Consider the following 20008-nt stretch of genomic DNA (forward strand, 5'->3'; position numbering starts at 1 on the left):
CAGCCTGTCAAAACCCCAGTTTACCATCCACTTCAAAGAATTGCAGCCCTGGGTACTAAACCCACGACCATCCAGGAGATGGGGTTATTTCTCTCTAAACAATGGAACTTGATTTTGATTTACGCTTTCCCTGCCAGAATGGATGATGACCGAGTTAAGTGGTTTAAACAAGATGGAGGTTAAAAGAAGAGAGGAACGATGAGACCCTGGGGAGGAGGCGTGATTGTGGCTGACATTCAGAAATTGGTGGTGCATCAGTGAGGTGGAGGGAGAGGGGAGGAGCGGTTCCGCTGGCTGGATTGCGGGTAGGTTGCAGCGGGTTCTGGACGGGGCTGCTTAGAGGAGGTGAGGGAATTTCCGCTGTGGTGGGCTTTGTTTGCTTTTGGAAGTGCCCTTTTTCCTTTTACTGTGAAATGATTTTCTGCCCAGTGACCTTGTTATTACCATGGAGAGAGACACTCCTACCCACAGAGTAAATAATACAATATGGGCCAGTGATATATAGACATGAGCTCATGAATTTCATGAGACAAGTGTCCTTTTCTGTGTACATGGAGGTAGAAATCAAGACAAAGGGAGCTGAAGCTATTTAGCAAAACTGCAGATTAAGATAGATTTATTTATTTATTTATTTATTTATTTATTTATTTATTTATTATTTTGACGTTGGACACTAACTGGTGACATTTATTCGTGACATCTGGGTTAGGAAGCACTTGATTGTAGTTTTCCCTCCTCCTTATCAAGGGACAGCAAGTGCTTGTGGAGGGCAGATGGAAGGTGGCGAGGGCAGGAGAATGGGGTGCTGCCCCTTGTTATTCCAGGCTGCCTGTGGGAATCCTGGGACCCGCAGCGCGGGAGCCCCACGGACATGCATAGAGCATCTGTGAAGGGACGCATGAGTGACTGCCTGTCTGCAGTCCACTGAGAGGCACGGAGAGGGCTGGCTCATGCTCAGGCAGAAGAGGTTACTTCCTGAGCTGTGTGAATCCAGGGGCACCATAAAGCACCCCTGTCCCCCACCCCCACCCCATAGTAACAGGCATGCTCCTGCTCCAGGAACCAGGGTGCTTGGAATGCCAATGGCGAGTCATTCCTTCAGGGGGAGCATTGCTTTCTCCAGAGGTTTATTTTGAAATATAAACACTACTTGAGGGTAGTAAAGAAACTCTGCCATGTGACAGTGAACCCTTCACCTGGCAGTTGAGCCTGGTCTAAGGAGTCAGGGTGGGGATGAGGGGTGGGGACAAGGGAGGAGATAAAAAGTGACTTGGCTCATGTCACCCTTTTGCCTCCACAATGAAAACCTGGACTTAGAATTTCATCTGACGGGGCACAGGCCTGAGAGCTTGACTTATCTTGGTTGGCTATAACTGAGGAGAAGTAGTATGTTTTCCTTCTTTATTATTTCCTGGCCTTCCTTCCACTGAGGACCTTGATAAAGCTGTATGCAAAGACCACTAGAGGGGCAGGTGTGAGGAGCCCTCCTGTGCCCCCTCTTCTGTAAATTGAGCTACTTTGCTTCACCTAGCTATGCCAGGCACTGAGTTCCGTTTGCCCAGAGGCTGATTGCCTTAGGAGGTGATTTCCCCTCCCTCTTGGAGACACACATGCTTTCCTTGAAACACAGAGCACACATCTTTCATTGTGCATGGAAGTTATCTGTTATTAATGCAGAGTCCTGAACAGAGAATCAGTCCTGAGTTAGTTATAGGTGTGCTGCTTTGGACGTATATACATTCATTCTGATGCCAAGGAGGCCCCTCCTTTATTTTTCTTTCATTAGGTAATTGATCAGTAGCATTGATCAGAAGAAGTTATACCTTGCTAACCATATTCTCAGATGAAGATCAATGAAGTGGATTTTTAGTACATCAGTTCCTGCATCGGGCGCTAACTGGAAGGGATAAAGCTGTGTGATGTGTTACTGGATGAGACCCAGGACAGCCACACCCTCAAAAGGCAACCAGGAAATTTGATTTTCCTAACCTCTAACAAAATGGGAAGTTGTACCTGGTAGATGGGGTTTAGAGCTGTCCCAGTTCTCTAACACAAATACTACCTGATGCTCCCTGGGTATCCTTTCTGAGAAGGAAAAATGACCGAGCTCGGAGCAGCCCCTGCTCCTCTTACTGCGGATATGAGCCTCCCCCTCCTTCCCCTCCAGCATACATTTTCTTTCCTAAACCCCATGTCTTGTCACCATTGGGGGAAAACTTTATGTTGAGGGATGACAATTCACTGTGTGAAATGCAGAGAAAGCCAGAAATCATCCACCAGCGAAGGCTTCTAGAGTCAGAGTGTAAGATATTGCCTTTTTAAATGACTTTTGTGTGTGTGTTGGTCTTCTGAAGGCGGGCCTGAGTATTGTCACCTTCATGAGAAATGCATATGGTGTGAGACAAGGTGCAGAGTTTTTGGACAGCTGGCCGGGAAATAGATCAGAGAAGCATTGGCTCCCGGGTTCTGGCAGTCTAGAATCCAAGAGCGTCTGCTGCAGAGTGACTGCATTGGCCTGTGATGGACGAGGCGATGCAGGAGAGAAGGAGCCGCCACAGGAGGAAGGCCCAGTTGAGTCAGAGACTCTAGTCTAGTCTGGATTCTCAGGCACTGAACAGGAGAGATTCCTTACCTGTGAAATCTCTTTACCTGTGACATCCTAATGGCACTCGCCTGACATTGAATTGTAATGCAGAATGTTTTATGATTCTTGGGCTTGGGGCACCTTAACATTTCCGTTTTGCAACTGTCCATTTGAGTTAAAAGCAATTCGGGTGGTTTTCAGCAAAAATTATTGTTAGAATAACCAAGTGCCATTTTAATGGAACCAAAGGTCAAGAAATTAGGTTTAAATGAAATCCGGAGAATATTGTCAGATGATTTGACCAATTTGACCATCAGGGTACATTGGGTTGTTGAGGGGAATAAGGAGGATACCTGCTTCCTTGAGATTCTAAAAAAATTTTTTTTTTAAAGATTTTATTTATTTATTTGACAGAGATAGAGACAGCCAGCGAGAGAGGGAACACAAGCAGGGGGAGTGGGAGAGGAAGAAGCAGGCTCATAGCAGAGGAGCCTGATGTGGGGCTCGATCCCATAATGCCGGGATCACGCCCTGAGCCGAAGGTAGGTGCTTAATCGCTGTGCCACCCAGGCGCCCCTCTAAAAAATTTTTTAATTTAACCAGCCACCTACTCTAGATACTGTTGCTATTCCTCACTCAGTGGCAAGAGGCTGGACTAGTTGGTGTTCAAGTTTCTCTTGGCTTGAGGACTTGAGTGGTCCCTGAGTGTTGTATCATAAATTAGTGGGTGTTGTGTGTATTGGGAGCTCTTGGGGGTCAAGACTCCAGACTGTCTGCTATGGGCTAAATTGTGTTCCCCCCCACCCAAAATTCGTATGTGGAAGCTATAATCCCCAGTGTCATGGTATTTAGAAATGGCACTTTTGGGAAGTAATCAGGTTTGGGTGAGGTCAGAAGGATGGGGCTCTCATGATGGGATTAGTGCCTTATAAGAAGGGACACCAGAGAGCTTGCTCCCTCTCTTTCTACCATGTGATGACACAGTGCAAAGGCAGCCATCTTCAAGCAGGGAGGAGGGTTCTCCCCAGAAGCCTCAATGCTGGCCCCCTGAAGTTGGACTTCCAGCCTCCAGACTGTGAGAAGATAAATTTCAGTTGTGTAAGTCGCCCAGTCTGTGGGATTTTATTGTTCTGGCAGCCTGGGCAGACTAAACAATGCCCAGGGAGGTTGAGACTGCTGTATCTGTAGAGGGGTCTGATGATCTGTGTCAGTAGGTTTTTGTTACAGGTGGTGGACAAGTTTGGTTACCTCCTCCAGGCAGCAGTCCTGGTGACTTCAGTGGACTCACAGTCTCGGGAACTTTTCTAATTTTGGTGGGATGCTCCAGGTATCCTCCCCCTTCTACCCTGTTGCCTCTTACTTAACTCCTGCTAAGAAAAAAAGATCAGAAGAATTTAACTTTGTCCTTAAGAGATTTCTGTATGTCTTGAGAAAAACACAAAACAACCCAATAAATGGCCCTGTATCTGAACACCCTGCTATGCTCCCAATAGCATTCCTTGATGGCTAAAGACATATGTAATTTTGCTTCTCAAGAACCGGCAGTATAGAACCTGGAATTCAGGGGCCCCCTGTCAGGAACTGTACCCTATTTTCCCGTTCACAAGTTGGTCTGCCAGTTTCATGGATGCTGGTAGAACACACACGAGTCCTGGGTCAGAGGCCAAGGACTCCGTTCTCACAGCAGTAATGGTGGCCCATAATCAGCATTTTCCTGTACTGGTTCAACTCAGCTTTCACAGGAGAGGAATCCTAGGGCCTCCTGAACTTTTTGTAGTGGGGAGTCAGCATACCTGCCTTTCACTCCAGAGGGAGAGCAAATCTCTGTCTTTCAAGGCAGTTCACTGTACAAACATCCTTGAAAAGATAGTCCAGAAAAAAGGCCACCAGTGCCTTTGCTCATGAGATATGCAGAAATGTGACAGTTCCATGAAGAACTGTCTCCCAACATCTCCACAACCCATGTCCCACCGTATCTGTCCTCACCCCTGCCTCACATCACATGCTCAGTCATGACAAGCTGCTCTTCTCCCTGCCTCATGAGGCTGCTTGTTCGTGATGCTTTCTTCCCCCCAGATGCTTCTTGCTCATCCTTTAGGGCTCAGCCTGAGTGCACTGTCTCTGGGCTGGGTTAGCAGGCCCTCCCTGGCAAGCTGTCTATGTAAGACCATGCATTCCTTGACAAGGAGCACAGGGCGTGGCACACTTTCCAGAGTGAAGAGCCCCTCCTTGGTTTCTGAAGACCACCTACCGTCATTGCCACTCTGCTGGATCCTAGGCAAATTCAGATGTGGGTGTGGCTCATCTTTCCATGGGCACGTTTCCTGCCCTAGCCAACTGAAAGCCCTCCTACCCCCGGGGATGGGGCTCTGTGTTGGACCCCTTGGCAGAGTGACAAGATGGTATTGGGCACACGTTAAGTCCTCCCCAGTGGGTGGGCTGTTTGACGCTGTGACTCACCAGGGATGGTGCTGGCCAAGCAGACACATGCCGCTGATCTGTGCTGCAGTGAGGTCCTCTCTCGGACATGGAGGTCGCCTGCTGGACACAATTCTCTGAAATTGTATTGACCTGTGGACTCCTTTGCAAGTAGCTATAATCTCCGCGAGAAGCAGCCTCTACAATATACCAACTTTGTTGAGGTCTGGGTTTAGATGTTTTCTGTTAATTAAAGAGCTGCATTTTCTCATTTTGAATTATGGAAGGTAATTTCTGGGAGAAGGAAACACTTCTGTGTTCACAAGTTTTCTCCCCTACAGAAGACAGAAATTCAAGTTAATCTGGGAAATGTGTATTGAGCATTTATAGTATGTGGGGGGAAATTAGGAGCATAGGAAGTGGACATTAATGACAACCTGGTCCCTGCCCTCTGGAAGATTCTGTCCAGAAGGATGGGATCATGGCACTGAGTGAGAGCAAGTCCTGCAAATATTAGACAGATAACCAGGAGACAAGACTTGTTTGCCTGCATCTGGAAGTGGAGCTATAATATTTATTTTACTGCATAACAGATAACCCCAAAACTGACTCTTGTGAGAATATTTATTACCTCAGTTTCTGTGGGTCAGGAATTTGGGAGTGGGTTAACTGAGGACTTCTGGCTTCACTGAGTTCCTCATCTTGCAGTCCAGACATCAGTCCGTTGAAGGACTGACTTGGGCCGGAGGGTCTGCTCCCAAGAATGGCTTGTCCACATGGATGTGGTCAGAGGACCTTGATTCCTTGCTGTGTGTGTCTTTCCACTGGGCTGTTTGAGCATCTTCACAAAATAGTAGCTGGCTTCTCCCAGAGTCAGTGAGAAAGCAAGTGAGAGCTACGGTATCTTTTATGATCTACCCTCCAGAGACATCATCATGTCCACTGCTCCTCAATGTGGGAGAAACAATACCAGAAGACAGGGATCACTGGGGACCATTTTGGAGGCTGGCTACCAGGGTTGTCTGCTGCTAGCAAAGGGACCCACAAGTGGAGAACAAAGGTCCCAAATGTCCCTGTGTCTGTTCTCACTCCTGAACAAACTGACAGGCTCTTCGGGGACCACTGGAGCGAACCCCTGCCTCAGGCTACAGGCAACAGTGGTGGCTCTGCGTCTGCTCTGGAGATACTGCTCGTGCCTGCTTGTGATCACAGACACGCCTCTGTTTCAAAGAATTTTCCCGGCTGGGCAGTGAGACAAGCAGCAGGTATGTGTGCACTCTGCTTGCCCTCTCAACTGGCTCTTATGCCATTGCTCTCTTTTCTCCACTTTGCACCTTCAGTACAAAAGCTTCCTCAGCCCTTCATCCAAGGGCTGGTGGTTCACCTCTCTCAAAAAGAAGCTTTTGCACTGCTGACCTAGATTGGTCTCCGCAAAAGTAAGATGTGTTTTCTTCCAGGACTCAAGGTAGTCAGCCCCCAAATGAAGCTTATTTAATGAAGGAATTAGTTCCAGTCAATTCTTGAGATGGAATTATGGGTTCATTTGAAGGAAAATTGAAGGGGCAGCAAGCTCAAAGGTCAAGGAGAAGCTAATGAACACTGTTTTCTAAGCATACCTGTTGCACCATCTGAAAGATGCAGTGCTTCTCGAATGAGGTTTTCATTTTCCCAGCTTGTGGCTTACTCTCTCTCTCCTTCTCGTACACACTATGTAGGGTTACATTCCATCAGAGATGCACACATAGGCCATGGCTCTTTGTGTCCATTTTCCATTCCTGGACCAGTCCCGCCCAGAGCTGATGCCTTGAAGTAATTCTTGTAGGAACACTAGTCGTTTGTGCCTCCCGGCATGCATTCCCCCCCCCAACCACCCCCCAGGAATAAGGTGACTGTTCTTCATTTTTAGCCCATGTGCATTCAGCAAAGGTCAGGCCATCCTGGGATCACCCAGTCAGCACATTGAGTCCCTCTGGCCCTGACAATTGGTTCCAGATGAGCATATCATTCAGTCCGGATCAGTTAGAACCAGGAGTTAACTCCAGAACTTTTGTTCAGCTGGTGAACTTGCTGCCATTAGCTTAGCACATGCAGCTGCCTGTGCATCAGGTAACCTGGGAGTGCTCTGGACTGAGTTGCAGCCAAGTCCAGCCCCATAAATTCTCTTTTGGCTTCAACTAGTTTGGGTTGCCATGTTCTATCAATATGATACATTTCTGCATTGTAGAAATCAGGTGGTTGTATCTCTCCTATGTGGAACTTAATGCTTCAGTATAGATACTATGCAGAATGGATTTCTTGAATGTCTTGTCTATGTCACACCATTTGGGTGACCCAAGGCAGTCCTAAACTGTGGCCTTGAGCACCACGTGCAGATGCCCACTATCTCAGTGCGTTGGTGGGACTTACTGCCGCTGCTGCAGGGAATAAGTCTCAGAGTTGCAATTTTGGGCTGCTAGAAAACAAATCTGAGGCTTGTTTTTAGGCTGTCATAGGCTGACATGTGAACTGCCCATGTGTTGTCAGCCTCTCTTGGTAAACAGGGAGAGCAGTACATGGGTTGTAGACTTGCTCTCTCTCTAAGCTGCAATTGTCCTGCTTTGGCATTCATTCTTCCCTCCTGCACAGGGCCAAACCCTTCCCACTTCCCAACTCCTGGGATCTTGCTCCATCAATTATCCTCATTCTTCCTTATCTCAGGCTCTACCTGTCCGCTGCCTTTTCTTCCTCAGACTATGCACAGATTGAAGATTGGATACTGAGCAGAAAGTGTCCCCTCCACTCCCAACACCTTGGTCCTGCCTTCCCCTAGCTACTAATCTCCTTCCCTTTTCAGCCAAGCTTCTTGAAAGTATGGCTTGTACCACTTCTGCCCGTCTCATTCACTCACCCCTACTTTAGTCTTCTCTGGTAAAGGGGACAAGTTTTTCATATTGGCAAAACCAGTGAAACAAGCATATGCAAAGTCACAGCACAGGATGTACTCATGGCATGGGTGGCATTGTGCCTGTGTAAGCCCTTCTGACATTGATGCCCAGCACCTCTGGGGCAAGGACACTTGGAGCCCTTCAGTTCCTTGAAACTCTCCAAAGTCTAGGTTCTATAACTTCATCTCTGATGAGCTTCTTTCTACTTACATCTTTCTTCTCCTACATCATAGTCTCTTTTGTGCATACCCTGCCCCTATGGGTTTTATATTTAAGATACTGTCCTTCCTCCACTACAGGCTCTCCAGTTGTACTTATGGTTTTATTTACTAGCTCTGTGTCCTTGCTCCCAGATATTTATCTCTGGTCCCAACCTCTTCCATGAGGTGAGTGAGTTTCCAGGGAGAGGGAAGTCCACACAGAGCCCAGTGGTTTACTCAAGATGAGGAGACTGAGTGGAGGATTTAGGGAGGCCAAAGTAGCAGACTACCAGAGGGGGGTGAAGAAAGAGAGATAGGAAGGGAGGGAGGAGAAAGAGAGAGAACACTCTGGAGTCCTCAGGTTCCACTCACGTCTTCAGCTGAGTATCAGTCAGTGCCTGCATGTGAGGAAACTACTTGAGGCAACTGAAAGAACCGCTAGAAAGAAGCAGGTAGAAAAACCTCTGAACTCATACAGGGCTGGAATAAGTCATGTCCCCAACAGCAAAAGTGGAAAAATCTTGTAATACAGAGGGCATCAGGAAAAATAATCATTACTCCACAATTTAGAGAAAATGGACAGATTTCTTGAAAGACACAAATTAGTAAAGCTTACTCATGAAAAAAAGTAGATAACCCAAATAGCCCGAAATCCATTAAGGAAATTAAAAGTCTAGTTAAAAACCTTCCCACAGGGGCACCTGGCTGGTTCAGTCAATAGAACATGTGACTCTTGATCTTTGGGTCGTTAGTTGGGTGTCGAGCCTACAAAAAATAAAACACAACAAACAAACAACAACAAGCTTCCCATAAAAGAACCCTCCATGCCCTGGTGGCTTTAGTGTAGAAGTCTGCCAATCATTTAAAGAAAAACATGTCAATTCAATCCAAACTCTTCTAGAAACTTGAAGATGAGGGAGGAGTTCCTAATTTATTCTGTGAGGCCAGCATTACCTGTAATTGCAAAACCAGAAAACACACTATAAGAAAAGAGGACTGCAAATTAAGATTTCTCATGAACCTAGATGCAAACATTCTTAACAAGATTTTCGCAAATTGAATCCAACAAAACACAAAGAATACATCACAACCAAGTGGAGTTTGTTCTAGGAACATAAGCACAGTTTAACACTTGAAAATAAATCAGTGTCATTTTTAACAGACTAAAAAGGAAAATCACATGATCATCTCAATAAATGTAGAAAATAATTTGACAATAATGCAACATTCAACCATGTAAAAATTGGTTAAAAATAGTAAACATGGTAAAAATACATGGTGAACTAAGAATAGAACACAATTTTGTCAACCTGATACAGAGTTTCTGTGAAAAACCTGCTAACAGCATACTTAATGGTGAAAGAGAAAATACTATTTCAAAAGACCAATAACAAGACAGGTATGTCCGTTCTTACCACTTCTATTCACTTCCATGGTGGAGGTGGTAGTTGGTGCAATAAGGCATGAAAAGAAAAAACAAAACAAAACAGGCCGGCATACAGTTAGGAAGGGAAGAAGCTAAACATATTAATTTGTTGACAGCATCTACCTATGTAGGAAATTATAAGCAATCTACAAAAAAACAGCTATGGAACTTATAAGTGAGTTTAGTAAGGTTGCAAGAAAAAGATCAATATGGCCAAACACATTACACTTCCTTATAGTAGCAGTGATGAGAAATTTAAATTCAAAATAATGTAAGTTATGATACCATCAAAAGGTTGAACTACCTACAGATAAGTTTGGCAAAAGATATGCGAGTTCTGTAGATTGAAACCTACAAGACACTGCTGAGAGAAATTAAAGACTCACGTAAACGAGGAGACATACACCGTGTTCATGGATCAGAAGACTCAATATTGTTAAGATGTCAGTTCTCTTCAACTTGATCTATAGATTTCACATAATCTCAGTCAAAATCCTGGATGTTTTTTTGTAGAAACTGACATGTTAATTAAAAAATGTATATGTAAGTGAAAAGGTCCTGGTGTAGCTAAAATGATTTGGAAAGAAAGAACAAAGTTGGAGGGCTTGTACTAACTGGAAAGAGAGCAGGTAAGTGGGCAAGCGTGCTTGGGGTTTTACGAGCAGGCATGGTTTGGCAAATCTTCCACCCCTATCTCGTTGCCGAGGTTGAGCCAGTCTGGGTTACAGACTGGGTGTCGGCCAGCCCTGATCCTCTTGGGTCCCTTTCATGCACCGCACGCACCTCTCCCCAAGCATTGTGGGCTTTTGTCTAACCGACCGTAACTGCATCCTTCTGTGGGATGGTGTTGAGCACCAGAGCCGCCTCCTTTGTAGGTAGAGAATAGTTTTCTCATTTGGAGCATCCCATAAACATGATTGCCTGCCTGGGGGAAGAAAAGACCAGCATCCTTGCCTTGAGGTAGGTCAAACTCCGAGGTGTAACTTACACTTCAGAGCTTCGCCAGGGGTCCGGCTGAATCTGGGACTTTGCTGAGAATCATACCCTTGCTTGCCTTCTCCTTTCTCTGTTCGGCTTCCCCGCTGCTCCCTTCCTGGCTTCTTCACGAGCACTTTTCCAGCAGATCAGTTGCACCCAAGAGAAGCAAGTGCCAGTGAGCATCCGGCTAGTCTCACTGCTCCTTTTTAAAAATCGAACTTTGTCTTTTAGAGACTTGGGTCTAGGCGTCCTTTTTTCGAAGAAACCTCCTCCGCGTGTCTCCATCATTGAGCTCTGTTGACATGTCTGCTTCCCTTCACTAGAGCAGCTTTCCTGCAGTCAGAAACCAGCCATGTTCATGTGGGTGTCCCTGGTGCTCATGCAGCCTGGCAACAGGCGTACAGTAACTGCTGACTGACATGCCATTCCTGCACTCCACATCTCTTCAGGAGGCTCTGCTGCGAGGGTAGCATGAGGCGCCATCTGAGGGGTTTTTGTTCTCTGCTGCCTCCCTGACATGGAGATTTGAGGTATCCAAGAAGCCAGCTAGAGAGGAAGCTGGACTCTTGCTGCTGTTCTCAGCCCAGTTTTCTGAATTCTGGGATTTGCATGAAAAGTTTAAATCATCCCTGCCCCCCGCCCCCAGGCATTACGGCTCCCAAATTACACACTCTATTGCTTTGCAGTTAAGCGATAATGCAATTAGAACTCATGCAGCAAAGATGATGATTTGTGGGGCCCGTTCGTAAAATGCTTTATTTAAATATTAAGCTCAGTCCAGAGAAAGAATAAACAGACATATTTCTTTTTCTTCTTCTTTTTTACATAAAAAGGAATTGGTCTCAAAACAGTTTTGGGTTTTATGAGTCATCATGTCTGTTCAGCTTGTAGCTTTCTGCCTTGAGATCAGAGGAGTCTCTCCCTTGTGGTACCCACTCTGCTCATCTATGCCACGCAGCGAGGGTGGCTCTGCAAGCAGATCATGTCCTTGCAACTTGTGCAGCCCCTTGGATGCTTTGCCACGCTGCTTCCCAGGGACCCAATGACAGCCGTCTCATACCTTCCACCCTTCCCTGTCCTGGGTCAGTGTGTGGGTAGGGAGGCAGTGCAATGGAGGAGGGACCATCCAAGCAGAGCACTCCTTGGAGCACAGGACTTCTGTGGCAGTGGCCCCAGGATGGGCTTCCCTGGCATTTCTTTGTCAGATGGGGACTCCAGACTGACATGGCTCCCTGGCTCCCAAGGCAGGTCTAGTGAACATAATACAGATAGCACAGCTCGTGCTTCACAAAGCACAATGTCTCACATGGTGATGTAGTCACCTTCCCACCTTTTTGATTAAAATAGTCTTCCTATTTGAGATGGTAGTAGTAATGGTTTTTCTGATATTCTTGCTCACTTAGACTCAGGTTCCCAAATGGTTTTGTATTAGGTTGAACCAGGTGAAATTGATAATATTAGGTTTTGACCTCTTTGATCTATGAAAATGGCAATGCTGTAATTTGATCATTTTGACCAATAAATATGGCATTTCAGATGGCTTGATGTAATAATTTTACTAATGCAAGAAAAACCAATTATCTGGGGACCAGGGGTGTGGTGGAAAGATCTTCATGCTAGAGTTTAGAGTAAAGCTTGGTTTCCACCTTTTCCAGCAACCTTGGTACCTCATCTCACCTGGATGAAGTTCAGCCCATCTGTGGGGTGGAACTTATGGTCTAGGTCCTCCTGGTCTCCCAGGGTCAAGTGAGATGATGGGAATTAAATTGCCTCTTAAAGGGGAAAGGGCCCAGTGCATGTGGGGTTAATGGCCTTGCACTTGGGATGATTCTTACACGTAATGATCAAACCTTTGGCCTGGGCTCTCTGGGAACAAAGTGTTCCTTCTGGGGACCAGCTGTGGTGACTGGACAAGGTAGATTTGGGACGCTAAATCCCGTACGTGCCACAGTATCATCTCATCAACAGTCAGAACAATTGGGTTAAAACTGCAAAAATCAATTAATCAGTTACATTGTTTTCAGGAGGTTATGCAACCAGTTTGTATCTTTTTAAAAAAGAAAATGACTTTAAGAAAAAAAAAACCCTTGAAATTCAGTTTTCTTTTCTCAGGGTGGCTTAGAGACCATGTTATTTATAAAATGTTTTGAAATTCTGAGTAAGAGTAATATCGAAGAGGAAAAAAGGATCATTTTTCAAGAAGACATTTCTAACTTTTAAACCTCATAAAGTGACTCTACTTAATATTCTACCTACCAAAAATCTCTACTAACTATATTTCTGTACAGAGCTTGATACAGCGGTGAATGACATTCTTACTATAGAGCTGGAGGGATCACAAGATTCTCAAATGACTCTAGGACCTTCAAGACCACGTGGTGCCGTCTATTCAGTCTAGTCTGTCTTTGGAGACTGTGAATGTTTTTGGTTGCCTGCCCATTTCCTGTCACCCTTCCCGCCTTAGTGCATGCCAGCCCCACTTCCAACAGCCAGCACCTGCATCTCTCTGCCTCAGGGCTCCTTTGTCACTGGGCACAGCAAGCCAGAAGCTCCTGGGAACCAACAGGCAGGAGTTGGTGTATAAATACCCCAGCTCCCTCACCCCTGCTTGGGATAACTCAGGTGTGATTTGACATCTCCCAGAGTTCCCTGGTAGGACTGGTTTCAGTTCACCACAGTGTTAATGAGACCGATAACACACCCTTTATTAAGTGTCTCACTTTCCGCCTCCCTTATAGATATCTCATGACCTTCTAAACAGACTACTTTTGCTCTAACCTTCATCTCAAGGTCTCCATCTGGGGTAATCCATGACCTTCAGTGATCTGGGTATGGTCTTTGTGTGATCCCGTCATTTCAGTCTGAAAGATAGGTTTATCCTTGGCCATGTTGGATAACTGCTTACTGTGATATTATATATAATAGCTGAAGTTGTACGAACTTATGCGTTGTCCCCAGAATTTAGTTGTTTTAGACAAATTGAAATTTGTTTCTTCTGTTAGCAGCCCTCAACTTCCTCTTGGGGAGTACATTTGTCCTGCCCTCAGTTCTTACCTCTAGTGAGAGGTTATGACTCATTCCTGGCCAGTGAGAGTTCCACACCTCCCTGGCCGCTGTGACTGGTTCTCAGTCTGGCACATAACCTAAGACAGACCTCTGAGAGGCAACCCCAGGAGCTTTAGGAAGAGAGATGGTCTCTTTCCACTGGTTGCTAAACTAGAGGACGTAATCCCTGTGAGGTACCACACAAACAGAGGCCTGCCCAGAACCCAAGTCAGCCCTGAGGAAAGCAGAGCTGGGAGATGGAGGGAATATTAGGCCTGGTGATGATGTTTGCACACTTGATCCAGCCATGCCTGCACCTCTCCTCGCATGAGCTCTTTATCCTATTCCTTGTTATAGTCATGACCACACTGCTGAACTGGAGAGGAGGTTTCTCTGGAGGAGTACAGAGTTCCCTTCCCATGAGTTGCTTTCCTATTGGAGGCTTTGGGCTCTTCCTGAGTGTGGGTACTGAGAAGAGAACTCCTGACTCCAGTGCCAGGCCCATGAGTAAGAGTAAACTCCATCAGATCTGCAAGATCACTGTGGGTCCCAATTCTGGGTCTGGCTATATTGGGAAACCTGCCCTGGGTGGCCCTTGTCAGAAGAGAGGTGCGCAGGGCTTGGACAGAAGGGCCGGGCACCATGGTGATATGAATACTAAGCAACAGGTGTCAAGGTTGCACTGTGTCTGCAGTGCCATCCCTGGACCACAGTGCCGTGTGGCTCTCCCTGTCCCTCTGAAGCCTCACAGACAGACTCTGCAGCATCCCGTTTGTAGGGTCTCCACCAAGATTGAGTTGCTCCCCTAATTGGACACTGCCACAAACCCCATGGGTGTTTCAGCCTGAGACCTTGGTTCTCTCCTAAATGGCTAGTAGGAAGATGGGGCAGGGTAAAGGGCAACATGGCCACAGCCATGAGGAGCAGTTGAAACAGGATTGTCTGTCACTGGTAGCTTCTGAGGCCATGGACAGGAAAGGACAGACACAGATGAAGACTAGGGCTTGGGAGGGGGAGTGCAAAGCACAAGTGTGGTACTCGGCAGGCTGGGAGCCCTCACCGGTGAGGGCAGAAGACACCAGAGCTGTAGAGAAATGAGATTTACAAGAGGAAGGACAGGCGAGGACACTCCAGGGATTGGGCAAAGTAGGCAAAAGAAGCAGACCACTTTGACTTGGCCAATTGATGCCACTGTCCCAAAAATGCTGTGACAAAATATAAAATCACCTCTTTTAATTAATCCGTGATGTTCCTGTCACAATCCCTGGCAAGTGATGGGAGGGTGAGGCTCACGGTTAGGGTCTGATTTGATCATTACTTGATGAAAGTAATTACTTGGCTGAAAGTTTAATGGCTTGGTTTGTAGGCTGTGTTAAATGTCCCTGTGTAAAAAAAGCCCCATGAAAATGTCATTGACAACTCACTCATTCTGTCTCGCCCAGCAAGAAGTCTTCCTTGTAATCTTTGCTGTGTAGCAGTGGTTTCTCTTGTTTGTGAGGCCGAAGAGGGTCCTCCCTGCCTGATACCGTAGTGCCGCTACTCAAAGTGCGGGGCGTACACGGCAACATCAGCACCACCTTGTCAGAGATACAGACCCTCGGGCCCTACGCAGGACCTGCCTTTTAACAAGACCCTCCAGGAATTTGTGAGCACAGAGAAGTGTGAGCAGCGTTGATATAATGGACATTCATTACAGTATCTTCCCCGATTGCAATGGCACCCCATTCCCTCACCAGCTGAAGGGGGTGGGGCTGGAAGCCACATTGGGTAACATAACCCCAGCTCCTTGTCACATTTGATTGGATTAGGGCTAATCATCTGACCTAAACTGGGCCAATCACAGCCCTTCTCTGGGAATTTGGATAGGACTCGCGCATGCACTCGCGTGTGAGAGAGAGAGCCAGACAGAGAGAGACAGAGACAGGGAGAGACAGGCACTGAGACGGAGAGGTACACACCTTCTCCTGGGGCAGCTAGATGTATAACTTACATACTTGACAGTGGGTGGTCTTTTACCAGCTGCAGGGCCCTGACTCTGGCTATCTTCCATTGCAGAGAATCTCTTGGTTGGTGAAGGCTGTCAGGGGCTCATGGGGGAGGCAGGTGCGCCGAAGGAGCTGGGTGGGTGGGCAGGAGAAGACACAGTCAGAGCTCTTCAGCAAGACAGTCCGCTAAACATAAACTACTGACACCTGGGAATGGCCCCGAGCCGTTCTTCTCACCCTCTATCTCTCCCTCCAGGGGGCCCAGTGGCCCTGAGCCTGCTCGGGGGTGGGGAAGGGGCAGATTCAGATGTGGGTCTCTTGCGGGTCCCTCGTGCATTCACCTCCAGAGATCTGCGCACACGGAGAGCATGGTAGTTCCCCAGGGAAATACGATTGTAAAGGAAGAATGGCTGCCGGCCGGCACCACACTGCAAAGCTGAGTCCTAATCAGAGCCTGGGACAAGGACTTGAGTGGAAGCAATTTATTTGGGGGTGATTCTAGAAAGTAGATGGGAGGGAGCAGAGAGTGAGCCTGGAAGGAGGAAGAGACAATAAAGGATGTTCTATCTAGGTCATTTCTGTGGGCAACGGGGCTCGGCTGTACAGTACAGAAGCAGGCAGGATGCCTTGAGAACGGTCCACTAAGAGAACGGGAAGGAGGGCATTCCCGCGGGACCCACGGGACCCTCCGGGCACCCCCCACCCCCACTGTGCTTCCGCTGTGCCTGCTCCAGACCGAACAGTGCTGTGGCTTAGTGGAAGCCCTGGGCGGGAACGCAGAGGACACGGGCCAAGCCTCTGGGACGGGTCCTTGGCCTGCATCTGGAAGCATCCACCACAGCTGGGTAAAGCCCAAGAAGACCGAGGGAAGGTCTGCATGCCGTAAAAGCATCTATGCAGTCATGACACACCGACAGGTCACGTTTGAAGAACTAAGTAACTCTGATGTGGGAACAGAGTAGATGTCCCCAAATTGGAATGGTGGAATAATTATCTCAAAAATCGTTTGTCATCAGTATAGTGAAAATTTCCCTTTCTATCTTGATCAATGTCATAAGTTGGTTAAGTGGGAACTTTATTCACAGTAACAAGCAAAGACAAAACCTCTGATCTTTCTCTCTGGTTTTCTGGACTTCTTTCTACAATTTCTATTTTATAGAAAATGCACAGGGATGGGGCGCCTGGGTGGCACAACGGTTGGGCGTCTGCCTTCGGCTCAGAGCGTGATCCCGGCGTTGTGGGATCGAGCCCCACATCAGGCTCCTCTGCTATGAGCCTGCTTCTTCCTCTCCCACTCCCCCTGCTTGTGTTCCCTCTCTCGCTGGCTGTCTCTATCTCTGTCGAATAAATAAAATCTTAAAAAAAAAAAAAGAAAATGCACATGGTGGCATGGCAAATGCCATACATCTCTTTAATAAATAAGGACCAATTGCTGAAATATTTCCTGCTTGATAGATCATTTTCTTAGTCCCTGCCTCATACAATTTAGGGGGAGATGGCAAATTTCTCTTTATTTGACTGATTGTAGTTTTTAGCATGGTCAACAAACACATCTTTTTGCCCTGGATCTGCCTATTCATTTGCAAAATCTCCGCTGGGCGCATTTCTGTTGTCCGGGGAGTCTGTGCTCACAGAATGCCAGGCTCTGACAAAGGGAGGAGCCAAAGAGCTGGTGTTGCTTGTGTTTTCTTTGACTGGAGGTTTCCTTGTTATTTTTGATTTGTGGTGTGCCTGGCTTCCCCCCACATCTGTCTCCATCGTGACAGGTGCCCAGCACTGTCTCCCAGCACCACCTGCGTGGAATGGCTTGGAACACGGCACTCCCTGTGGCTGACTCAACTTTCAGCATAGCTCTGTGTCTCGGCCCTGCTCAGAGATCTATCCATGTTCCTGAGTGGGCTCTGAGCCTCCCACACGGGCTGCCTTTGGCTCAGCCGCCCCAAGATCTATAGATCTTGTTCCCACATCTCAACACATCTCGGAAAGAGACGCAGTGAGGCCTCCACTTCCGGTGACAGCCGCTGTGAGAAAGCACTGAGTTTTGCCCAAATGACAGTAGCTCTGGTCCTCGTAGAGGAAATCCCGCTACGTCTGTGTCTAATACGTCTCTCCAAGCGTCAGGGTGAGGGAGGGAGGGCTCCTAAGGCCCAGCTTAAATGCCACTTCAATTCAATTCCACGAATGTTTGATGAGCCCCTGCTTCCCTCCCCTGTACCCCATCACAATTAATTATTTCTCCCCCTGGGTCCCCTTCTGCCCCATTACTGTGTTTATCTTGGTCCAACTGGAATTCCAGTCACTATGGATGCGTCATCCCTTCTGCTGGACCACCAGCTCCTTTAATGAATTGTGGAGGCGGGGACCCTTCCACAGTCAGCTCTTTCTCCTGTGCAGAGCTCCGTGTAGAATAGTAACCAATGCGTGTTTGCGTGAATAACAGTAGCTAATATCAGGCTGCAGACCTCATGGGTCCATGGCCCCCAGGACACCCCGTTTCCCTAACCTCCCCTTCCTGAGTCCTGCTTGCCACCTGCCCCGTGCTTGGGCCAAACAGATTTCTCTTTTGGGTGGTGGGTGTGGTAGCACCACATTCCCTGAGGGCCCCTTCCTAGAGTAACTCCTTCTGAAAACTATAGGAACGTGACATTTTTATAGACGAATCATCTTTTTTGTGTGTGAGAATTGCTTTAATTAAAAATATTTTATTGCTTTTGTTTTATTACAGAAGTAGTGTTCATCATGGAAAAGCTGAGCCTTGCAGTCAGCCACTAAACACTCACAGTCAGTCCCACCCGCCATGGAGACATCAACCCTTAACACCCTGGTGTATAACCTTCCCAACCTCTGTGTGTGTGTGTGTGTGTGTGTGTGTGTGTGTGCGCGCACGCACGCACTTATGCTCGTGCTTCTGTTTTCATATAATAAAATTAAGATTCAGACCTTATTTTATTTTATTTTTTAAAAAAGATAGAGACAGCCAGCGAGAGAGGGAACACCAGTAGGGGGAGTGGGAGAGGAAGAAGCAGGCTCCCAGCGGAGCAGGGAGCCCAATGTGGGATTCGATCCCAGAATGCCGGGATCACGCCCTGAGCCGAAGGCAGACGCTTAACGACTGAGCCACCCAGGCGCCCCCAGACCTTATTTTAAACATGCTGCAGGAGTTTGCTGTTTAAGGTAATTCTAAATCAATTCCTTTTGGGACATGAATAATGCCTCTGGGATTTATTGGTACTACTGGCTCAAGTAAAATCTAGAAGTCATAAACTGTTTATGGTTGGGGGTGTGGATATCTGACAGTCTTTGAAAATTTTTATTTCTGTCTCTGCCTCCGTATCCATCCATCCATCCATCCATCCATCCATCCATCCATCCATCCGTCTATCCATCCATCATCTATTAGCCTATCATATATTTTTTAATTGAGTGTTGAGAGATTGATGTAAAGAGACAGGCAGGGAAGCCAGGGCTGGGTTGACTGAGTGCCCTCCCCAGGGAGCCTCACTTACTCAGTGCCACATATTTATGGCGTTCCCCAAGGCCTGGATTACACCAGGAAAGATTAACATCCCTGCTGCACAAATTAAAAATACTCTATTATTTGCAGCGTGGAGCGGACTAGCTGAAGACCAGCATCTTCTCTTTGAACAACATAATTGAATGTCTCTCAGCCTGAACCCCTCGCTGTATTGATTTGAATTAATTATTTGTGCATTTGTAATCTGGCTTTCCCGGCCCAGGAGTGCCCCACATCGCAACACTGCCTGGCCATCTCTTCCCCAGCTGTCACCGCTAGTCTGGAAGCTTTTGACAGTTCTAAGGACAATTAATCAGTCAAATGGAATCAGTTTTTGCTGATAAAGGGGAGCCTTCCCTGTAAAACTGACATTCCATTTTATGGGAATTAATGTTCTGAAAAGTGACTGTGGTCTGCTTGAGTTAAAAGCACCAATCATTAGGACCCTGTTTGGAGAAGCTGTGGGAGGTGGCGGTTGGTGGGATCAAATTTTTACCATCCAGGGGCTTAGAGCTGGGTCACTGGAGAGGAGCTTGACAATACCAAGCTTTCTGGGATTTAGGGAGCAGGACGATGTTTGGCTGCAAACAGGGCATTAGTCGGTTATGTAGATAAGAATGTGTTGGTAGATTGTTCTGTAGACATATTACAGGCCTTCCAAAGCAAAATGGAAAATTTTGTATACTATAATTTGCTGGAAAAAAAGCACTGAAAAATCAACATTTGCAAGGAAAAGAAAGCTTAGGCTATCTGCGATCCAATTTAACTTCACTGTGTTCTTAAATCGAAAACTGGATACACGTACTACAGAAACATCAATTACCTGCTTTGGGAACGGAATTGTGGTTAACCCTAAAACTTCTTTTGCTTCAGCCCCCTTTGGGAAGCATTCTGAATGGCTGCAAGGCCAGGAGACTGGACACAGCTGTCAGAG

At 46.9% G+C, this 20008-nt stretch overlaps 1 long non-coding RNA gene across 6 annotated transcripts in view; it reads left to right on the forward strand.

The window, feature by feature from the left end:
- The window catches only part of LOC123776625 (uncharacterized), a 50267-nt gene that overhangs the window by 15088 nt on the left and 15171 nt on the right, over positions 1 to 20008 (forward strand). The window contains exons 4-5 of one of the 6 annotated variants that reach the window (XR_015728001.1): positions 1787 to 2076; positions 4779 to 6102. The exons of 3 other annotated variants lie outside the window; for them this stretch is intronic. This is a non-coding gene — a long non-coding RNA (uncharacterized LOC123776625). Of the gene's footprint in view, positions 1 to 1786; positions 6103 to 18285; positions 18494 to 20008 lie in introns of those variants that run through there. 2 more of the 6 variants (XR_006775421.2, XR_006775423.2) reach the window with 2 other exon arrangements.

Source organism: Ursus americanus, chromosome 21, assembly GCF_024610735.1.
Source record: "Ursus americanus isolate L20-20 chromosome 21, mUrsAme1.1.p, whole genome shotgun sequence".
In the NCBI taxonomy this organism is placed as follows: domain Eukaryota; kingdom Metazoa; phylum Chordata; class Mammalia; order Carnivora; family Ursidae; genus Ursus; species Ursus americanus.